Source organism: Chiloscyllium plagiosum, chromosome 18 (assembly GCF_004010195.1).
Source record: "Chiloscyllium plagiosum isolate BGI_BamShark_2017 chromosome 18, ASM401019v2, whole genome shotgun sequence".
Lineage (NCBI taxonomy): Eukaryota > Metazoa > Chordata > Chondrichthyes > Orectolobiformes > Hemiscylliidae > Chiloscyllium > Chiloscyllium plagiosum.
This window is the reverse complement of record NC_057727.1, coordinates 35,449,083-35,467,159: the sequence shown is the minus strand read 5'-3', so window position 1 is coordinate 35,467,159 and position 18,077 is coordinate 35,449,083. Positions and strand designations below refer to the sequence as shown.

At 42.1% G+C, this 18,077-nt stretch overlaps 1 protein-coding gene across 3 annotated transcripts in view; it reads left to right on the top strand.

Annotated features, from left to right (window-relative positions):
• fhit (fragile histidine triad diadenosine triphosphatase) overlaps positions 1–18,077 on the top strand; it is a 1,108,831-nt gene that overhangs the window by 728,338 nt on the left and 362,416 nt on the right. The gene's annotated exons all lie outside the window — the stretch shown is intronic.

Here is an 18,077-nt window from a genome sequence, read left to right as displayed (position 1 = left end):
TGGTGGGCGTTTGGACATGTCTCCACCTTATAGATAAGGACTTCACCTTTTTCTCCAATCCTCACAAGTGTCATACCAGGATTGACCTTTTTCTAGTACTCGGTTTTTCTGGATTCGACGATGCCCTGTAAAATTCAAAACATAGCCATTTCCGGTCATGCAGCAGTGTATTTGGAGCTTGAGATTAAGGGCAACAGAACAGGTTCCCGGCATTGGTGAACGGATCCTTTTAATACTTAAGGACAGTAAGTTTGTCGAATACTTCTCGAGTGAGTTCAAAGCCATCTTGGCTATCAATTCGGGTATGGCTAGTAACCTGTCTCCAGGAGACTGCTAAGGCCTACACTAGGGGGATAGTTATCTCTTATTTGGCTAGCCGGAAGAAACAGAAGGGAGAGCAGCAACATCTGCTTGAGGCACGGTTGAAGGCAGCTGAGACAGCGTATTTTGATAGGCCATCAGTGACTAAATTGCAGTGAGTATACAGCCCTCTGGGTTGCTTTGAACTCCATGCTCACTCAGACAGTGAAAGGCTGCTGGAGCATGTCGATAGGCCAGGCAAATATCTGGCATTTCGGCCAGCAAAAAGAGCGCCCTTCAATCCATTATATCAATTAGAGAAGGTACTGGGATTCTTCCATGTGACTCTAAAAGGATCAACGTGACATTTTGGAGTTTCTACTCTGAGCTATATTGTTCAGAATGCTGCGAGGTTACATGGGCTAAGATGGAGATTTTTTTAAGAACCTGGATCTTCCAGGTGTAATCTCAGAACAGGTGTCTCTTCTTAATGCCCCCTTGACAGTGCAAGAGATACAGGAGGCAGTAAGACAGCTCAGAAGTGGGAACGCACCCAGCCCTGATGGTCTCCCGGGTGAATTGTACAAAGAATTTATAAATATCCTGTCAGGGTTGACGCTGGATATGTATAACTAATCGTACAGTCATGACTGCCTCCTGCCATCCCTGAAAAAGATGAACATCTCTCTCATTCTCAAGAAATGGAAGACCCTAGAGGACATCGCTTGGTATAAGCCCATTTCACTGTTAAATTTGGACTTTAAAATTTTATCCAAGACACTTGAGTTGCGATTGGAGAAGATGTTGCCCTATATTAAGGAGCACCAGATGGGTTTTATAAAGGACTGTAAGTCCTCCAATAATATTAGAAGATTAGTGAATGTGGTCCAAGTGCGTCAGCAACGATTGGCTCAGAGTTTGGTGATCTCTATAGATGCAGAGAAAGCATTCGATCGGGTGGAGTGGCCATATTCTTTTTATGCTCTGGAACCATTTGGTCTAGGTGAGGTCTTTGTCAGATGGGTGGACGTCTTGTATAGTGATCCTCTAGCTGCGGTTCTCACCAATGGTGTAAGATCGAGTAATTTCAGTACTGGTAGGGGCAGTCGGCAAGGCTGTCCCCTTTCACCACTACTGTTTATGTTGGTGATTGGGCTGCTGGTAGAGGCTATCAGTAAGGACTCTAACATAGCTGCCTCAGAAGTGGGATGAAGGATACATAAGATTACATTATATGCAGATGATGTTCTCTTAGTAAACCTGGCAGTTTTTGTACCCCATTTAATACAATGTATTAATTTATTTGGCTCTTTTTTCGGGATATAGGATCAATTTTGCAAAGTCAGAGGCTATGCCCATGGGGGTCTTAAGGGAGTATCTGATATTGAAGGTGAATTACGACTCCCTTTTAAATGGTCACTTGACAAAATTAGACAAGACCTTCAAAGATGGAAGGCCCTACTAATCTCTTGGTTAGGTCAGATTACCCTTATTGAAATGAATGCCCTTCCTCGTCTGTTACATCCAATGCGAATGCTCCCTCTGATGATTCCAGACAAACATTGCAGAGAATCACTGAACGATTTAGTTCTTTTATTTGGCATCACAGGCAGCCCCTCATTAAGCTTGCAGTTACCCCAAGGATTGGGGGAAGTAGCCTTTCTGGATATTAAGAGATACCAACTAAGCTTGCTTCTGTTCTTTATGAGCGACTGGGCTTGTGAGGACCCGAGGTCAATATGGTTGGATATTGAGGCCTCCTAGGCAAAGTGCCCCCTTACTAGTCTGATGTTTATTGATAAGATGAGGACAGTTATAGAGTCATAGAGATGTACAGCACGGAAACAGACCCTTTGGTCCAACTCATCCATGCCAACCAGATATCCTAACCTAATCTAGTCCCATTTACCAACACTTGGCCCGTATCCTGCTAAACCCTTCCAATTCATATACCGATCTAGATGCCTTTTAAAATAAGTAATTGTACCAGCCTCCAGATAGTTCCACATACGCATACCACCTTCTGCATGAGAAAGTTACCCCTTAGGTCCCTTTTATATTTTTCCCCTCTCACCATGAAACTACGCCCTCTAGTTCTGGACTCCCCCACATCAAGGAAAAGACATTGTCTATTCTCCTATCCATGTCCCTCATGATTTTATAAACCTCTGTGAGGTCACCCCTCAGCCTCCAATGCTCCAAAGAAAAATAACAGTCCCAGCTTCTCCCTGTACCTTAAACCCTCAACCCTAGCAACATCCTATAAATCTTTTCTGAACCCTTTCAAATTTTACACCATTCTTCCGAGAGGAAGGAGACCACAGTTGCATGCAATATTCCAAAAATGACCTAACCAATGTCCTGTATAGCCACAATGTGACCTCCCAGCTCCTATATTCAATGCTCTGACCAATAAAAAAAAGCATACCAAACACCTTCTTCACTATTCTATCTTCCTGCGACTCTACTTTCAAGGAACTATGAACCTGCATTCCAAGGTCTCTTTGTTCAACAACACTCTCTAGGACCTTACCATGAAGCGTATAGGTCTTGCTAAGATTTACTTTCCAAAGATGTAGCACCTCACATTTATCAAAATTAAACTCCATCTGCCACTCCTCAGCCCATTTGCCCATCTGATCAAGATCCTGTTGTACTCTGAGGTAACCTTCTTCGCTGTCCACTGCACCTCCAGTTTTGATGTCATCTGCAAACTTACAAACCGTACCTCCGATGTTCATATCCAAATCATTTATATAAATGACAAAAAGTAGTGGACCCTGTGGTACTCCACTGGTCACAGGCCTCCAGTCTAAGGAACAACCCTCCACCACCAGCCTCTGTCTTCTACCTTTGAGCAAGTTCTGTATCCAAATGGCAAGTTCTCCCTACATTCAATGAGATCTAACCTTGCTAAACAGTCTCCCATGGGGAATCTTGTCGAACGCCTTACTGAAATCCATATAGATCATGTACACCGCTCTGCCCTCATTAGTCCTCTTTGTTACTTTAAGGAATACTGTCAGAATCCAATCATTATTAATACAGTTGAAGCATTGAGAGCAATGCGACAGAGCGGGGGCAGTTTATCTAAAACCTCCTTTCTTAACCCTATAGTTGGTACGCTGGGATTCCAGACAGGGATGAAGGACCCTGGATTCAAACTGTAGGCAACTAGGTGATGCTCCTGTTTGGGAGATCTGTTCGAGGGGGAGGCATGATGTCCTTCAACCAAATGAGCCGCAAATATGGATTGCCCAGCAGAGAACCTTTTTGCTACTTTCAGGTTAGGGACTTCATCCAAAAAAAGACTATGCTTGTGACCAATTTCATTAAGTCTGACACAGAGAGGAGAGTGCTTCATGCCACAAGCTCTCTCTTGGTTAGTGCTCGCTATCACCTACTGGGGTGCAGTGTCTTGAATGATATTGAGCTAATATGAGAGGCCTGGGAGCAAGAGTTGGGAGGAGAGATCCCTTCAGAGACATGGGAGGACACTTGGGAGAACGTGAGAAGATCTCAATCTGTAACATAATACATGCCATGTAATTGAAGGTCCTTCATAGGGTTCATTTGGCCCCAGATCATCTTGTGAAATTCAAAAAGAAAGCGTCTCCAATATGCCCCAAAATAAGCACAGGTACCCTCACTCATTCTTTGTGGTAATGCTACAAGCTTCGTAGGTATTGGAGCACTGTGGCAGGATAATGGAGAGGGTCCTGGGGACCAAAGTGAAGGCAGATACAGTCTCCCTGCTCTTGGGCTTGCTGAATTTATCTTCCTTACACGCACTTGGGAAAAAAACTATTTAACATTCTCACTTTCTGTACGAGGAAGAAAATTTTGATGAGCTGGGTGTCTGAGAACCCGCCAGGCCTGCTGGGGTGGCGTAAGTTAATTATGGAGCATATCCCTTTGGATTTCCTCACAAACATGGTACACCATAAAGCAGAGCTTTTGTATAAGACAGAGCAGCCCTTTTGAATTATCTGGATGCAGACTTGTCTGCCATTTTAATTAGGGCATTTGTTTAGCCATGTTTATTAGGTTTAGTGAGCCTTGTGCCCTCGGAGGAAGAATCCTGAAAAAATAAAGGTGTAATAATTAATGCTCTCAAAGGAGCTGAGTGGCATTATCTATCTATTTACCTATTTATGGATTTGTAGTTAGTGAGTGTAGTTTTGATTTATTTTGTAGAGTAGGGTATTGTAATTGTTGTTATAATTTTAAATTGTTATATTTTTGTAATTTTATAATTTTGTAAAGAAAAACATTTCTCAATAAAACTAGAAAAAACACTACCTCAGGGATATTGAGTATAGAATTGGGACATCATGTTGTGGCTGTACTGAACCTTGTAAAAGCCACTTTTAGAATACTCATCTTTTCTGAACCGTTCAAGATTAACACCTTTACTATAGTAGGAAACATGTTAAACTTGAACAGTTCACAAAAGATCTGCAAGGATGTTGCCAGAGCAGCAGGGTTTGAATTATACGGAGAGGCTGAATAGACCGGGGCCTTTTCCCTGGAGTGTCGGAGACTGAGGGTGACCTCATAAAATCATGAGGGGCATGAATTGAGTGAATAGTCAAGGTCTTTTTCCCAGGTTAGGGATGTCCAAAACTCGAGGGCATAGCTTTAAGGTGAAGTTGGTGGGGGTGGGGGTAGATTTAAAAGGGACCTGAGGGGAAACTTCATGCAGAAGGTGGTGCATGTGTGGAATGAGCTACCAGAGGAGGTGGTGGAGGTGGGTACAATTGCAACTTTTTTTTTTAGATTACTTACAGTGTGGAAACAGGCCCTTTGGCCCAACAAGTCCACACCGACCCGCCGAAGTGCAACCCACCCATACCCCTACATTTACCCCTTCACCTAACACTACGGGCAATTTAGCATGGCCAATTCACCTAACCTGCACATCTTTGGACTGTGGGAGGAAACCAGAGCACCCGGAGGAAACCCATGCAGACACGGGGAGAATGTGCAAACTCCACACAGTCAGTCGCCTGGGGTTGGAATTGAACCCGAGTCTCTGGCGCTGTGAGGCAGCAGTGCTAACCACTGTGCCACCGTGCCGCCCACAAAAGGCATTTAAAAGGCATGTAGCTGGGCACATGAATAGGAAGGGTTTAGAGGGATATGGGCCAAATGTTGGCATTTGGGACTAGATCATAGTTAAAAATCACACAACACCAGGTTATTGTCCAACAGGTTTAATTGGAAACACTAGCTTTCGGAGTGCCGCTCCTTCATCAGGTGGTTGTGGAGTATAAAATTGTAAGACATTAAATTTATAGCAAAAGTTTACAGTGTGATGTAACTGAAATTATATATTGAAAAAGACCTGGATTGTTTGTTAAGTCTCTCATCTGTTAAAATGACCATGTTGGTTTCAGTTCTTTCATATGTACATTGCAAAACTTTTTTTAAAAAAAAGTTACATTCTCAAGTGAACTTTAACAATTAGTGTCTGTCAGCCCAGATAATATATTGAAAGTGTGAGTCCCCAGTATGATACTGTCTGTGCCACAATGTTTAGACTGATTCTAATCTAAAAGAAAATTTACAAAATCTTACATGGATTCATGCAGTTTTTGAGCCAAGTAAAATGTAACTCTGGAAGTGCAAATTCACTCCACAAACTTGTGTGTGGTGTGTGTGGTTGGGGGTGGGGAGGCTAGTGGGGAGGGGGGGAGAATGGGGAATGGGTGCGCAGGTTGTGAGAGTGTGGGTGCATGTCTGTGTGTGTGTGTATTGTGCAATGGGGTCACCTGTAGTGTGACATGAACCCAAGGTCTCAGTTAAGGCCATCCCCATGGGTACCAAACTTGGCTATCAGCCTCTGCTCAGCCACTTTTCCTTGCTGCCTGTCCTGAAGTCTGCCTTGGAGGATGGCCATTCGAAGGTCCGAGGTCGAATGTCCCAGACTGCTGAAGTGTTCTCCGACTGGGAGGGAATTTAGATAGATTGGAGAGCTGGGCAGAGAAATGGCAGATGGAGTTCAATCCGGGCAAATGCGATGTGATGCATTTTGTAAGATCAAATTCGAGAGCGAACTATACAGTATGTGGAAAAGTCCTGGGGAAAATTGATGTACAGAGAGATCTGGGTGTTCAGGTCCATTGTACCCTGAATGTGGCAATGCAGGTGAATAGAGTGGTAGAATTCCTGAAGAAGGGCCTGTGCCCGAAACGTCGAATCTCCTGTTCCCTGGATGCTGCCTGACCTGCTGTGCTGTTCCAGCAATAAAGTTTCAACTTTGATCTCCAGCATCTGCAGACCTCACTTTCTCCTCCCAATAGAGTGGTCAAGAAGGCATACAGCATACTTTCCTTCATCAGACAGGGTATTGAGTACAAGAGTTGGCAGGTCATGTTACAGTTGTATAAGACTTTGGTTCAGCCACATTTGGAATACTGCGTATAGTTCTGGTCGTCACATTATCAAAAGGGTGTGGATGCTTTGGAGAGGGTGCAGAAGAGGTTCAACAGGATATTGCCTGGTATGGAGGGCTCTAGCTGTGAAGAGAAGTTGAGTACATGAGGAATATTTTCATTAGAAACACAGAGATTGAGGGGGAATCTGATTGAGGTCTACAAAATCATGAGAGGGATAGACAAGGTGGATAGCAAGAAGCTTTTCCCTGAGTGGGGGACTCAATTACTAGGGGTCATGAGTTCAAGGTGAGGGGGGAAAAGTTTAGGGGGGATATGTGTGGAAAGTTCTTTGTGCAGAGGATGTTGGCTGCCAGCGGAGGTGGTAGAGGCGGGCACAATAACATCATTTAAGATCTGGACTGTAACATGAGTGGACAGGGAGCAGAAGGATACAGACCCTGAGAAAATAAGTGACAGGTTTAGATAAAGGATCTGGATCTGTGTGGGCTTAGAGGGCCGAAGGGCCTGTTCCTGTGCTGTAATTTTTTTTAGATTCCCTACAGTGTGGAAACAGGCCCTCCGGCCTAACAAGTCCACACCAACCCTCCGAAGAGCAACCCACCCAGACCCATTTTCCTCTGCCTAAAGCACCTAACACTATGGGCATATTAGCATGGCCAATTCACCTGACCTGCACATCCTTGGACTCTGGGAGGAAACCGGAGCACCCAGAGGAAACCCACGCAGACACTTCTTTGTACTTTGTTCTTTGAAGAGACAGGGTAGCGGCTACAGCTAAAGAAACACAAAAGGAGATGGTGATCTTTTTCATGTTCTGATGCAAGCACATTTTATGGATCAATCATCCATTGTAAATTATGTTCAGTTTAATTTTCTATTGAAGTAAGTGAAAGGAAACTCAGGCAGGGTGGATAATAGCGAGGTGTTCTGAAGTACCAGCTTCTTGCCCACATTGAAAGTGCATACTACTCCAGAGTGGAGAGAAGGAAAGATTCATAAGTGATGGATGAGGAGAGGAAAGAAGGAATGCTTTGTTGCGAAGACAGCATTACAGAACTTCCTATTTTGAATTCCTTGAAAGAGGGCAAAGTTAAAAATCACACAACAGTAGGTATTAGTCCATTAGGTTTATTTGGAAGTACAAGCGCCTTCGGTTAGGTAATTACCTGATGAAGGAGCAGCACTCTGAAAGCTTGTACTTCCAAATAAACTTGTTGTACTATAACCTGGTGTTGTGTGATTTTTAACTTAATTACTTCATGTTATTCTTCAAGTGAAGGGTGTGAAGATAAGGAACATAAATAGCTTGTATTTCCCCTTTGTACTATTGCACCCTTCTTTATCTTGATATATTCCAAAATATGATGTAGCCAATGAAGTATTAATGTGTAGCCATTGTTATAATGTAGGAAACATAGCAGCCATTTGTAAATAACAAACAATAATGAGCTAATGATAAGATAATCCCTTTTAGTAACATTGGTTGAGGAATAAATATAAGATGGGGCATCATGCATTACCCTCCTACTCCCCAAAAACAATTGCATGTGACTGTTATGGACACCCAAAAGTACCATTTGGTCCTTGGTTTAATGTCTCATTCAATAGCACTGCAATCTAATGCCAGCCTTGCTATGTGTATAACTTCTTGGAGGGCTCTTGGATCCAGTCTACTAACTCAGTCAAGATTACGACCCACTGATCTAAGACAATGAAAACAATAGTAACCACGTATTTCTAACATTTGTATTCATGTGCTTGCTGGTATTAGTTTCTGGTTTCTTTCTGCCTGAAATCCTTAATTAATTAAACATACCCCCTTGGCATAAAAAGGATTTACTACAGTCCCTGCAAATGTCCAGCATTCTGGTGATTTGGGTGAAGTGTAAAAATCTCAGCAAAATCAAAAATTTGTCACACGAAAATTGTTTTAAAAATGCTGCTCAGTAGAATGCATTGTGATAGCAAAGTAAGTGACCTGTGATCTGTCTGCATTTAACTCATCTGATCTGTAAATGGTGTCTGTGTGCTGGATGTCAGTATTTTATCTCCCTCTGTAAGATGTGTTTCAGTGAAAAAGGCGGCAGCACATCTTGAACTGAGCTAAATTCAAGCATTCCCAGGCTTCTTTTCCAATTTTGTTTTGACAGGATTATTAGCCACTGTCAAGTTAATCTGCTTCACGCCTTACTGAGCACCATCTTATCAACATGTTTGAATATAACAACTTGGCCATTACTTAGCAATGCTGGTTAAATCAAAATATTTAACATTGGGACAGCTATTTTGTAACCTGAAGTGTTCAGTTATGTCTACTTACATTTCTTTTTCAATATAGTAGATTTTACAATTTGTAATATATCATAAACAAGTAAATATGAATAGAAGTTGTTCATAGGAGGGCAAAAAAGGGACATGAGATAGCTTTGGTAAATAGAATTAAGGAGAATCCAAAGAGTTTTTACAAATACATTAAGGACAAAAGGGTAACAAGGGAGAGAATAGGGTCCCTCAAAGATCAGCAAGGCGGCCTTTGTGTGGAGCCGCAAAAAGTGGGAGAGATACTTAATAAATATTTTGCATCAGTATTTACTGTGGAAAAGGATATGGAAGATACAGACTGTAGGGAAATAGATGGTGACATCTTGCAAAATGCCCATATTACAGAGGAGGAAGTGTTGGATGTCTTGAAATGCATAAAAGTGGATAAATCCCCAGGACCTGATCAGGTGTACCCTAGAACTCTGTGGGAAGCGAGAGAAGTGATTGCTGGGCCACTTGCTGAGATATTAGTGTCATCGATTCTGCAGAATGCAAGGCTTGAGTGAGTGGGTAGGGTTGAAGGAAATCAATGTTAATAAGGAAATGGTGCTTGGAAAATTAATGGGATTAAAGGCTAACAAATCACCAGGACCTGAAAATACACATCCCGGAGGATTAAAGGGAATGGCCCTGGAAATAGTTGAGAAGTAAGTGGGGGAATGCGGCAATATGGCATTGAGATAGATGATCAGGCAAATGCATACTTCTGCTCCTGGTTTCTGTGTTTCTATGTCTCCATCTAGGATTGTAATAGCACATAAGGAGAATGCAGAGATAGAAAGGTGTGGAGCTGTAAGGGGTTTGACAACTTTAAAATTGAGGTGTTGCTACTGTGATTGTATGGGGAAATGGGTGAATAGCACGTGAGTCCAAAAATGAGCAGTAGAATTTTTGATGGGCTCATATGGAGAATGTGTGGATGGGCTCATATGTGGAGGTTATCACTGTGTCAGAGTAATCAAGTCTTGAGAGACAGACATGAGTTAAGGGTTTCATTATCAAATAAACAAAGGCAGGGCATATATTAAAATTGTAATCTCACTGTTTCACCCTCAGAAATTACCAGGAAAAGAAATAGAATTGATAGCAAGGGAATAGAGTTGGTGATAGAAACAGAAAATGATGGCATTGGCTTCACAATATTTAATTAGAAGAACTTGTGCCTCAGGTATTCCAGTATTCGAAGTCAAACAATCACTCAGACAATTTAAAGACAGAGGGTTAATGTTGGTGCAGAGATTGAAGAACTGGATATTGTCAGCATAAGTGTGAAAATAGGTGTCATGATTGCAAAATGATATTGTCAAGCGGTGGCATGGACTGGGGTGAAAAGTAAAACGAATTGGGACACCCGAGGTCATAATGCAGACATGTTGATAGCTTTGTGATTCATTGTAAAACAAGCAAATGCTTAATCTCTCATTAACTTAATTGAAAGAAAGCTAACAATACAAAAATGTTGTACAATCAAAAAAAGATTTGATCTCTAAGATGTGATCTCCTACGTGAAATTTGTCAGGCTGTATTTGGCATCATAATCCACGTGTCATTAATGATAGCATATTTTACTTGAGTTGTATAAACTAAAGAGATGATTGAGATTCTCTGTTTGCTTTGGCATTACATTTGGGTCAGATTTGAGTTTCTCTTGAGTGAGCTGATAATTGTGTGATAAATACATGTAACCCAATTACTGAGAGGTAAAGATTTTGCAGGGGGATCTGCATTTATGTCAGCAAGCGGAATCAAGTTCGAAATCTAATGGCAATGGATTTTCTGAAAGAATTTCTATGGCCATATTCCAACTTATACCACCTACTTTAATCATTGATGAAATTTGTTTCTTCTACTTCAAAAACAATATTTTACTCCTATCAAAATTGCTATTAAAGTACATGCATACAGACAACTTTGAGTGATATGGAGCAGGAATTGGGGTCAATTTGCTTTGATGAACATGTGTCACTTTACTGTGTGTTCTCTTATCTCACACTCTGCTGTGATCACACGTTGTTATCTTACTGGTGTTTATGCCATCTGTCTGGTGTTGCTTTTTTTTTGACAGGTAGGAAGCAATATTTAGAAGTATATGAGCACTGGGTGGCTGCACTCAGTACACTTCCCTGACTCTTGAGTACATATTCCTGCTCTGCTTGCAAACTATTCATCACTGCCTTAAGTTAAAAATGGTACTTCCTAAGTTTGGAAATTTGCTGGAACATAAAGCGAGTTCCAAACTTTACGACTAAAGCAAAATACTGCAAATGCTGGAAACTTGAAACAATAGACAAGTCTTCCATTTTGGATTAAATATTATGCTGAGGGACTGGAATAGGATGTTTTTCTCAAGGGCAATGTGCAATTTGTTTGATCAAATGTGGATTGGGATTTGTCTTGCAATCACACAAAGCTCAGTTTGTTAACTTTGCATGCACAAGTATAATAGTGAATCATGCAGCTGAACAGGCAGGAGGACATTGGTTTCTGACTCGTGGATTCAAAAATTCTAGTACCATATGAATGGGAACATGAACAGCCAAGAAATCAAGTACATCACTCAAGCTATCAAGAGTGAATGTCTACAGGTGAACATTTTGCCCTTCCTTCCTTCACCCGTCATCCTGCCTCCCTTGACCAGACAGACGTCTGCCTGATCAACCCCATTGACCTATGCCCATTAAATTTCTGCTTCCCTCACTTGATTATCCTACATAATCTGTGCAATTTAGACTACCAGCATGAGATCTCTAACAGTATCATGACATATAAAAACTGTTCTCCAGAAGGATAAATGGTAGCTATTAAATCCAAAATCCTTCTCGCTTAATGCATGTCTTTTGTATACAGTCATGTATGAATGCTCATGTTGTTCACTTGCACAAAACTTAATTGGGAAGGAGAATTAACTCTGTTGAGCTAAGCTTTTAATAAACATTCATAGGATGCAATGAATACAAAAAGGCTTTGTGACACTTGCCATTGGGAATCTAACCCACCTTTAAACTTCAATTGCATAGATTTGTTTCTTTGTTGGGTATTCAGACTTTTGGTCTCCTGCCCAATTAATGCCCCTTGCTAGCCATTCTTCCCAATCTGAGCAGAATCTTGTGCTGCTCCCAAATGTTCAAATCAGTGACCTCATCAGACTGAACAGTAATTAGGATTTAAGAGTTTTTAACCCAGTAGAACTGGGAAAAGGGCAGAGGAACAAAGGACAAGATAATTTGATAGGATGGAGGATGGGGAAATTAAATATCAAAGACTTCATGACACGATAACCAAAAAGAATGGCAGTGGATAAAGGAAAGAAACAGAAGTGTCTAAATGATGCATTAAAAGGTAAAGGCAAGGATTATGATCTAAAGTTGCTAACTCAAAGTTGAGTCAGGAAGGCTGCAGAATGCTGAATTGAAAGATACTGGGGTGGGAGGGGGCAGATCTTCTGCTGGACAGATGGTTGTTATTCCAATGTGTTACATGGGGACCTTGTGAATCCCAGTTACATCACACTCTGAAGGAATTGTCTAGAAATTCAATTTGTTTCTGGGCAATTCCTTTCCACCTGGAACCCCTTAAAAGTCTCCAGAACAATTGGAGATTTGAGATAGTTCTTATGAATTAGTAAAATTGTTACTCAAGAAAAGTTAGACGATTAAGTTAAACTATCTGACCATCTACTCCCTTTCCCTGTCCCTTTCCCATGCCAGACTGGACTTGACTCTCGCTCTGCTGGATTTAACACAATCTCCCTGCTACTGGAACTAAAACCACCAGCTTTGACGTTCACTCTCCCACCCTACCTGTCCTAAACACATGTCTTGCACTCTGATTACCTTACCCCTTAACTGTCTGACACCGTACCACCTGCCACCCTATCCCCTCCCTAACTTGCACCCTACTTACCTGGCATTCTGACACTGTGCCCACTGGCATCCTTCCTACCTGGTACCCTGCACCCTAACTATCTAGCACCCTACTCACCCTGCATCCCAACATCACACTTACCTTATCAGCATGAAATTGCCATTTCTTAGAAATTCTGGCCCAAGATGTTGTTCCTTGACCTGGGCTTGTTTCAGCAAAGCTCAATGTAGCAGGCCATGGATGAAAAGCTCAGCCTGGGAGCCAGGTGGAGAATTAAAATGATGAACCGTCAGAAGCTCAGGGTCATGTTTGTGGACAAAATATATTTATTCCACCCAATCTGCATTTGGTCTCTCCATTATTGAGGAATCCAGATTGTGAGCAATGAATACAGTGGACCTGACTGAAGGAAGTACAAGAAAATCAGTGAAAGGCTTTTTTGGGGCCTCAGACAATGAGAAGGGAAGAGATGAAAAGGCACGTATTGGATCTCATACGGTGCCACAGAAAGATGTAGGGAAGCAAAAGGGTGCTTGTGAGATTGAGCAGTAGTGCAGCTTCGGTTGGGTGGCTAAGGGTTAAAATTGCATCACTTGCTCTGCCTCATGCTCTCATTCAAGCACTACAAGCCTGTTCTGTTGTCTTATCATTCTTTTCCTTTCCTAAGCCAGTGAATACTACAATTGGCAATAAATAGTGATTCCTAAATAAAGCTGCTTGTGTCTCAACTATGTTCATGTGTATGTGTATTATTTCTAAGGTTCCCCACCCTCTATGTCAGTCAATAAAAAGAGGCGGCTTACATATTGATTTTCTCACAGTTCACAGCCATTTCTGGACTAAGATTGACAGTTTACATCGAAAAAATATTAGATATTTTCTCAGGGAATAAATTTTCAGCACAATAGGCTCTCAGTGCTCCATCATTTTAATTGAACATGGACCTGCAAGATAGGAAAGTGGTTACGTATACTATAGGTACATTACTTTGCTCTGTCAGAAAAGAATGTTTAGAGGCAGATATTCGCAGACATCAGGTGTAAAATTTAACTCGTATTGAATATTAGTTTGCTAATTTTGAAACTGGGTAACGGGCTCCTATTGTATTTTAATTGTGAGACCTAATTTCAATTTCACAGGCTGTTTTCCACCACAAGTCCCTGAGGAATTGGGAAGTCCATGAATTTTCCCAAGTTTCCAGAAAATCAATCAGAGGCTGATTTATAGTACGAATGGATCTTGTAAAGTTGCTTTGTTTATTTGGTTCCTGAATAAGATTTGCTGAAGGAGAAGGAGCATTTCAGAGGTTTTGAGGCGACAAACTCCAAAGTTATCTGAAGTCTCACTATTTGAAAAGATAAAGGTGAGGAGAAAAGCCTCTTTCCAGGAGATGACAGTGCACCAGGCAGACAGACATATTGTTCAGATTCCAATCTGGGAAGTATATTCATTATCTCACTAGAGTAATCAGGGTGAGTACAGTACTTCATTTGTTTCAACAAGATAAAAAGAATTATCAAAAATTTCCACCTCTCTCTTTCATTTCCCAACTGAAGGCGATACAATTACAACTGTTTTACCCTTTGTGAACCTCACTCACCTCCTGCTTGTTCCTTGCACAGCAGTCGAGTGGCAGAATCTCTCTCCCCTTGGTAGTTTGTAAAGTATCACGTTTTGCTTCTTGTTCTTCTCAGCATGTGCATGATAAGCAGAATCCCACGCACATTCTCCTCCCTGTAGGTGATACTTGCTATTTGTCACCTTGCCTCCTTCTCACTCTGCAGAATAATATGGTACACAGGGAACAAAGAGAGCCCAGGAAGAAACAACTAATCTCACAGAGTTGTCAGAGCATGAGTATCAAATGCTAGAGATTGGTAGGATTTCCATATCATACATGATAGGAGATTTTGAGGCAAGAGATGTCACTGAACAAGATCTCTGATTATTGCTTGCACACTTTCATATACCTCTGACTTCATTGAGCTGCAGTGTAATGCCTGTCATCAGCTATTGTTGACCTCTCAGTGGCATCTTACTTCTCTTTTCTCAAAGTATATCTCAGCACTGACAGCGCCTGAAGAATATTCCTTAGAGAAGAATCCTCTAGAGCTGGCACAGTTATGTGACCTCTTCTAGATTTTGCTTGGAGATTGACACCCAATGACATCACCACAGGAAATAACATCACCAACCCAAGGAAACCTAAACCTAAATAAAAAGCAGACCATACCACCAGTGCTTCATCTGGAGGTTCACTGATGAGTTACCTAGCATGGTGATGAAACATCTGAAAACAAACCTTCTAGCTCAGTGAGCAAACCTACATCCAGAACCTCATCCTGAGTGACAGATCTTCTCAAAACTCACTAATTGACACCCAAATTGGTTTGAAGAATGAGATATTGGTAAAGCAGCCAAAATGATTTAGTAGCAGTAGCCCCAGTAGACAGCTTCAGTGATCAATGCTGAAGAGCACAGAATGAGAACTTTAGGGTTCCAGATTGAGAAAAAAACTGCTTGCCTCACAAGGCGATTTGACAGGTACTCGACGACCAAGGTGTTCCAGAACCATGACTAAAAGCATGATGGTGTCTTCTTCTAGCTATATATAATTTCAAGTTGCATTAGCTCTCTTCAATCTAATTTAGAGTGTGCTCACTGCCAAAAGATACTGCAGCTGCAAACTTACACCAGGAGTCAATGTTCACAACTCTTGCAGGTTGGGGAAAGCAGCTCCTGCAGATCCGGACTGATTCAACAGTAGTGATCCAGGTTACCCTTTCTTAAGATGTCAGCATTTATTTCATTACCATAGCCTCAACCACTGCAAACTATGGTGCCAGAATTTCAACTGTGTCAAATTTGCCAAGGATTGTGAACTATACCTGAGCTTTCAGAGATGTGAATGCTTCAGGTTGATGGCCCTTTGCATGTTGAGCAGCAGCAGCCCAACTGTCAAATCAATGATGTAGCTAACCTTGTATGAGCCATATTGTTGTGTGCCAGGTGTAATCAAAGCACCTGAATATTTGCTTTCAAATTCTAATCATTTGCATTGTGCTGCTTCTGATGGTTGACATTGTGCCAGTGCGGGTTGTTTAGAGACATGGTGGTGTCATAATCCATGAAGGGAAAGGGCATTCCTTTCAAACATTCTCTGATATTCCTGGGTGAGTTGTAAAGGCAAGAGATGGAGGAGTGTTGCAGATTGAATATGTTGTGTCAGCTGCCAGCAAAACCCATGCAGACTTTTAGTATTGTTCTGCGGTGATCATGCATAAATTGAACATTGATGGACTGTTGATATAAGCCACTAGCTCATCTTCCTGTGCCTTGATAGTTACAAGAATACAGTCAGTTATTCTCTGGAGACAATGGAAGCCAGACTTGAGGCCATTTACTTTGAATGACGAACTTCATTTTCAGTATGAAAACAGCCCCCACTGGTTTCAAACAACACAACTGACTCTTTCTGTACCTTCTGTCTTGCACATTATTGTCATGTCAATTAATTTTCTGGGGTTTCTTTGTGATAGGGAGAATTACTAGGCTTCATACTTATGAGAGGCTGTCCTTATCTGTTTGATTGATTGATTGCCTTATCTCAATGGAAACAACGGATCATTGTATTCAGAAATGCATTAGTATGTGGTAGATAACTGTAATTGGCTGCAAAGAGTTCATAAAATATGCTAACTAAATTGTTTATGTCTTAAATTGAGACTCTGCTATTGTCAGGGCTTTGCTGATTGCAAAGTCTGGATGTTGAAAGTATTATGTTCTTTGAATCAAAAATAGAAATTGCTTGAGAAACTCAAAATTTGTGGAAAGTAAACAGAGTTAATGTTTTGTGTCCTGTGAGCATTCAGAATGGCTGGTTTACAATCATTATTTAAGATTTTTATTAAGCATGTACTTACTCTGAATTTCATAACTGGAAACATAAAGTAACCATTTAATAAACAAAATCAGTAGATAAATACATAGTTTCATTTAATATTCCTCTTATCATGCTTTTAAGCTATTATACTGGTCCTCCCAGGAGGACCAGTTCCACCACAGAACACACCAGATGGCCTCCTTCTTTAGAGACTGTAATTTCCCTTCCCACATGGTTAAAGATGCCCTCCAACGCATCTCGTCCACATCCCGCACCTCCACCCTCAGACAGAACGTCCCTGGTGCTCACCTTCCACCCTACCAACCTTCGCATAAACCAAATCATCCGCCGACATTTCCGCCACCTCCAAAAAGACCACACCACCAGGGATATATTTCCCTCTCCACCCCATTCCGCCTTCCGCAAAGACCGTTCCCTCTGTGACTACCTGGTCAAGTCCACGCCCCCCTTCAACCCACCCTCCCATCCTGGTACCTTCCCTGCCACCGCAGGAACTGCAAAACCTGCACCCACACCTCCTCCCTCACCTCCATCCAAGGCCCTAAAGGAGCCTTCCACATCCATTAAAGTTTTACCTGCACATCCACTAATACCATTTATTGCATCCGTTGCTCCCGATGCGGACTCCTCTACACGGGGGAGACTGGACGCCTGCTAGCAGAGCGCTTTAGAGAACATCTCCGGGACACTCGCACCAATCAACCACACCGCCCTGTGGCCCAACATTTCAACTATCCCTCCCACTCTGCCGAGGACATGGAGGTCCTGGGCCTCCTTCACCGCCGCTCCCTCACCACCAGGCGCCTGGAGGAAGAATGCCTCATCTTCCGCCTCGGAACACTTCAACCCCAGGCCATCAATGTGGACTTCAACAGTTTCCTCATTTCCCCTTCCCCCACCTCACCCTAGTTCCAAACTTCCAGCTCAGCACTGTCCCCATGACTTGTCCTACCTGCCTATCTTCTTTTCCACCTGTCCACTCCACCCTCCTCCCTGACCTATCACCTTCATCCCCTCCACCACTCACCTATTGTACTCCATGCTACTTTCTCCCCACCCCCACCCTCCTCAAGCTTATCTCTCCACGCTTCAGGCTCTCTGCCTTTATTCCTGATGAAGGGACTTTGCCCGAAACGTCGATTTTGCCTGTCCTCAGATGCTGCCTGAACTGCTGTGCTCTTCCAGCACCACTGATCCAGAATCTGGTTTCCAGCATCTGCAGTCATTGTTTTTACCTATTATGCAACACAGTATAATGAGATATCAATCTGTAAGCGTTCTTTTTA